General features: G+C 41.5%; 1 protein-coding gene across 3 annotated transcripts in view; it reads left to right on the top strand.

The window, feature by feature from the left end:
- The window catches only part of ERICH3 (glutamate rich 3), a 238,763-nt gene that overhangs the window by 527 nt on the left and 232,236 nt on the right, over nt 1-6,000 (top strand). The gene's annotated exons all lie outside the window — the stretch shown is intronic.

Here is a 6,000-nt window from a genome sequence, read left to right as displayed (position 1 = left end):
TAAGGGTTTTATTAATCTCAGTCTGTCATCCCTGTAGAAGGTACATAAAAGGATATGTGATATAAATTCTACAGGACTTTAGTGGTGTAGACTCAGTTCCCATTGGAACACAATTGTACAAGATGTGGCAAAGCAGAAAGAAAAGGAAAGTAGCATAGTGTGTGACTGGATCATAGGATTAGCAATTGGAGTCCACCATCTTGATCACTCATGTTACCCTAATGGAAGAAATACTTTGCAAAAAAGGGCAGAAAAGCAGGTTTTTTTTTAAAAAAAAACACACACACATTTATTTATTTATTTATTTAATAACCTGCCTTTCTTCCAGCATGGGATGCAAGACAACTCATAGCAATTTGAATGGGCTAATTTATACTTATAAAGGCAAATTTGAAATATTATTATGATTTAAACAGAAATGCAAGACATTTCACAATAGTGGGAAATTGCTGACCAAAGTATTGTATAGATCATGTTAAAGAATGCCGGACTTGGAGCACTTCCAGACAAGAAAGAAGTCTCTGAAGATCCCTGCAATTTGATTTTGTAGATCTATGTGACATTTTCTTTATCTTGAAATATTTCTTGTGAACTCCTGGCATTACCAAGGACCTTTCATTCTTACTTTCCAAGTGATTTTTCAATGTTTAGCTGGTGTAATATTGTGAAAGCCCATTAGCATTTTAGTGGAAATGGGTGAAAATGAATTTTGAAGTGTTGCATGAGTCTCGATATGACACATGTTCAGACACATGTTCGGTAAGAGGGGCAGAAAAAACACAACGGAGGAGAGGGAATGAAGGGAACCTGGGATATTTCAAGAAAGAGTTTGGATGCAAAACTGGGAAAATGCAGGTAAAATCAGAACAAACAGAACTGTAAACTCATGATATTTTCACACACACCCTGGCTCTGGATGAGCCCTTGAAGGAGTGGCACTAGCTTCCAATATATTCTGAATTCAAAATGCTGATAATTTCATTCAAAGTCCCAAGAGTCCTAGCCAGCATAGCCAATGTTAGGAACTGCATGGTTCCCACAACTATTTGTTGTTGCTGTGACCCTTCATGCCATGTCTGACTTACTGCGACCCTAAAGTGAGCCTATCATGAGGATTTCTGGGGCTGAGAGTGTATGACTTACCCAAGGTCAGAGGGTTTCCATAGCTAAGTCTCTAGTCCTCTCAAACTACTACACCTATTAATTTTGGGAATACAACAGAATTAGAATCTGAGAACTGGTAAACTGCTACACAGTCCACCAAGGCTCATGTGATCTATGCAACAAAGCAGGCTGGATGCCTTATCCCTAAGTATAAAAGTGAATGTGTTAGGTAAAATCAGTTTTCAGGCAGATTTAGTTTTGATCAAAGACTTTGCAATTATAAAAATTAGGAGAAAATCTTTCAAATATAAATGAAGTGGAAGTATAGAAAAATAACTATTTTCCATCTCACTGTAGGTTTTGGTTTATTTCTAAAAAAATATTAAAAAATGATGATGCATTACTGTTTATATTTTAAATTTTAAATTAGATATGTGTGGTTACACCACAATCTTTTAACTTCTTAGGGCCTCAAAAAGTTTTAATCTGGCCCTCTCACCTTATAGTGATAATTTATCTGGCTCAAATGCTTTTTTAACTGATTATTGCTATTTTTAACTGATTATTGCTATTTCCACCATTTGACGTTGTCTAATTTCAACAAATCAACATTCCCCAAACTGATGCTCTCTAGAGGTATTTGATGTGTTTGACCATAATTCCCATCACTCTCAGGCAGCATGGATGGAGTAATTGGAACTATAGCCAAAAAACTCTGTTGAGCACCTACTTCTGGAAGTCTGCAATAGACCATGGTTAAGATTAACCACAGTTTATCTGGCTTTGGACATAATGATAAATTGTAATTAACAGTTCAAGCATAAATTAACATAAAAAAGAAGAGAATGGTTCTGATTTCCTTGCAGCTGTGCTGAAGGAAAAGAGGGGTAGAGGAGCTGCAGGAGCACAAGGCACATATTTATTAAGTTACTATGGATGAAATTCTAAGAGTTATGCATCCATAACTGCTTCATATTCATAGTTGCAAAGATTTCACAATTGTGACACTATTGTGACACCACAGTTGTTAAAGTCCCTTAATCCTGCTAGAAGTCTATGCCACAGAACAAGAATCTTCTTCTGAATGTCACACTGGAGATTGTGTCAGAGGTGTCACTAACAGGGTGTGAGGATGAGGACCACACAGGGTGACAGTACACCTGGAGGGACTGGCACGGCTACTGGGCAAGCAAGGAAGGACATCATCTCCTTTCCTGCTCACCCAGCAGCCATACCAACACCATCAGGCCTGAAGAGGAAGAGCCCTCCCCTCCCTCCTTCCAACTGTCATCTTCTGGCCTTAGAGGGAGTGAAAGGACAGGCCCAACACCATCGGGCCTGAAGAGGAAGAGCCCTCCCCTCCCTCCTTCAAGGCTGTCAACTTCGGCCTGGAGGGAGTGATGAAAGGGAAGGCCCAACACCATTCGGCCCACCTCGATTAAGAAAAAGAGCCCTCCCTCCGGTCCATCTGCCTTGGTCCAGGCCTCAGAGGGAGAGAAGAATGCTGGACCTGATCTCCCCCCCCCACCATTCCCTTCTCCTTTTGTGTCATGTCTTTTAGATTGTAAGCCTGAGGGCAGGGAACCGTCTATTATTCCTTCTGTTGTAAGCTGCCTGGATTCCCAGTGATTGGGCGGCAAATAATAATAATAATAATAATAATAATAATAATTATTATTATTATTATTATTATTATTTAACTGGGGCCTCCAGAGGTCTGTTCAGGTGGCTGGCTGTGGGAAAGGGTAAGGAAATTCACTCCCTTTGCACCAGATGATATCAACCTAAGTGATGCCAATGGATCACGGTACTGGAAGTGTCAGTATGCTGCACCCCAATTGACAGGAGGACAGATCTCCATCAATCTCAGTGGCTGCTGCAGGGTAAACAAGTATGGGATGGAGTCAAACTAGAAGACACTACTTAGTTAAATACAGGTTACATCTCCCTTATCCAAAATGCCTAGGACCAGAAGTATTTTGCATTTTTTTTTAAACTTGTATTTGCATATATGTACATAACAAACTATCATACAGATGGGACCCAAGTCTAAACACAAAATTCATTTATGTTTCATATATGCCTTATACACATAGCCTGAAGGTAATTTTATACAATATTTTAAAATACTTTTGTGCATGAAACAAAATTTGTGTACATTGAATCATAAAAAACCAAAGGTGTCATTATCTTAGCCACCCATGAACAAAGTTTTAGTTTTTGGAATATTTCAGATTTTGCAATTCTGGATGAGGGAGACTCAACCTGTATATATTTACCTAAGTAGCTGATCTGGGGTCTCAGCAAATATTACTATGTGGTCTTTATTAGTAGAAAGATTTCTTAAGGTTGTTTGCAAAATGAAATCATGAAACAGCAAAAGTAAGAAAAGTGGTCAGGTCACTGGAAAGGCGGGCTACAAATAAAACTTATTATTATTATTATTATTATTATTATTATTATTATTATTATTATTATTATTTCTAATTTTTATCATGTATTACTTTTTTCTCAGGCTCTTACTCAAAATTGCTTCAGATCAGTGATATACATTTTAGTGTCAGTAATAAGGCAAACCTTCCTGAAGAAATTAGAGTAGTGTCTGTCTTAAAATTAGAGTAACATCATTTGATGTCTGATGTTTAGCCAAGAACTGATTTTCTGTCTTACACTCTCTATGTAGGGAATATTAAAAAGGAATGGGTAAAATGTTGTCAAAAGTAGGTCTTTCTTCTGACAGCCAAATCTACTGGGTTCAAATGTTCAAAGGTTTAATGCTGGAATGTAGTTCTTCTGATGTCGCCAAGATTCCAAGAACATTGTTATAACCACAGGTTATAAGGAAATAGCTTCAAAATACAGAATTTAGTTGACTCTATAACAGCCAGGGTGCTAGAAAAAAGTTCATGAGTACATGATTGTTATGAGTGTTAACTGCAGATGACTGATTACATTTGTCTGTAAATGTGTCAAACTTAGGCACAGGTTACTTTCCAGCACTCTCTAATTATTTCATTGGCTAAGCAAAGAAAGCATGCATTGGGATATTCCTAGTTTGCATTCTATGAAGCCCAGAATTAAAACCAAGTTTAATTACCAGTAGTGGGGTGATATAAGGATTGGATTCTGTATGACAAATCATACCACCAAAATCAGCCAGCAGAGTGCTTCTGGGGGATGGGTGATAGTCAGACGGCAGTGTAGCGGCAATTTTCTGTGCGATAACACCCGTTTTTCCCCGTTCCACCCTGATCCCATCTTGTGTATGGCCAGGCCAAAAATGGCTGTGTGATAATCTCCTATAACGGGAACATGTTTGAAATGCTACTTTTTTATTGGTTCCCAAGTGGTTGTTTGTTTAGAAACAAATAAAATGCAGTAAAAGCTAATTAGCACTTTATTTTAAGGGCTTGAATGCAGATACTCTCATCCAATTCAAAACTAAATAGTTTGTTGTTGTTGTTGTTGTTGTTGTTGTTGTGTGCCTTCAAATCATTTCTGACTTATGGTGACCCAAAGGCAAACCTATGATGGGGTTCTCTTGGCAAGATCCTCGGAAGTGTTCGGAAAACAACCTGCTCTCTTGATCCCTGTCCCTCGTGGTTAGCGGCCCAGGGGGGACCGGCGGTAACATTATTGTTACGCCGGATAATTAATACATCTTTGAGGGATGGGCTATTTCCATCGGATCTTAAATTGGCCATTGTAAAACCGATCCTAAAAAAGCCCTCCCTAGACCCCCTGGTACATAATAATTATCGGCCTGTTTCGCTGCTGCCATTTCTGGGAAAGGTGATCGAGAGGGCGGTTGCGATCCAGCTTCAGGCGGTCTTGGATGAAACGGATTATCTGGACCCATTTCAAACTGGCTTCCAGGTGGGTTACGGGGTTGAGACGGCCATGGTCGCCTTGGTCGATGATCTCCGTCTGAGCATCGACAGGGGAAGCGTGTCCCTGTTGGTGCTCTTGGACATCTCAGCGGCTTTCGATACCATAGACCATGGTATCCTTCTGGGACACCTGGCAGAGGTGGGAATCGGGGGCACTGCGCTCCAGTGGTTCCGGTCCTACCTCTCCGGGAGGTCCCAGATGGTGCAGCTGGGAGACGTGTGCTCCGACGAGAGGCCCCTTAAAACCGGGGTCCCTCAAGGAGCCATTCTGTCTCCCATGCTATTTAACATTTACATGAAACCGCTGGGAGAGATCATCCGGAGACATGGGGCGCGGGGTTATCAGTACGCTGATGACACCCAAATCATTTTCTCTATGTCTCCGACTGATGCAGTGACTGGGGATGGCGTCTCTCCTCTCGTGGCCTGTCTAGAGTCAGTAATGGGCTGGATGAGGGAAAACCGACTCAAATTGAATCCAGAGAAAACGGAGGTACTAGTGATAGGTTCTCCTGGTCCAGGAATGGCGGTGGTTCCACCTGTCCTGAACGGGGTCACGCTCCCTGTGAAGGACTCTGTGCGCAGTCTGGGGGTGCTTCTTGACTCGTCGCTTCACCTGACTGCTCAGGTGAATGCGACGGTCAAGAGCACCTGTTATCAGCTTCGGCTGATCCGCCAGCTGTGCCCATACCTGGCCCAGAGGGACCTAGAAACGGTTGTACATGCTCTGGTAACTTCGAGACTGGATTTCTGCAATGTACTGTACTCTACATGGGGCAACCCTTATACCAAACTCGGAAGCTACAAATGGTGCAGAATATGGCAGCCCGGCTGGTCACTGGCGCTCCCAGGACCAGCCATATAACACCGGTTTTAAAAGATCTCCATTGGCTGCCCATTCGCTTCCGAGCTCAATATAAGGTGTTGGTTATTACCTATAAAGCCCTAAATGGCTTGGGCCCAGGATACCTAAAGGACCGCCTCTCCCCGTACATTCCGCCTCGCA

This window comes from Sceloporus undulatus, chromosome 4 (assembly GCF_019175285.1).
Source record: "Sceloporus undulatus isolate JIND9_A2432 ecotype Alabama chromosome 4, SceUnd_v1.1, whole genome shotgun sequence".
Taxonomy (NCBI): Eukaryota; Metazoa; Chordata; class Lepidosauria; order Squamata; family Phrynosomatidae; genus Sceloporus; species Sceloporus undulatus.
The sequence above is the reverse complement of the archived record's forward strand: the minus strand, read 5'-3'. Positions and strand labels throughout refer to the sequence as shown.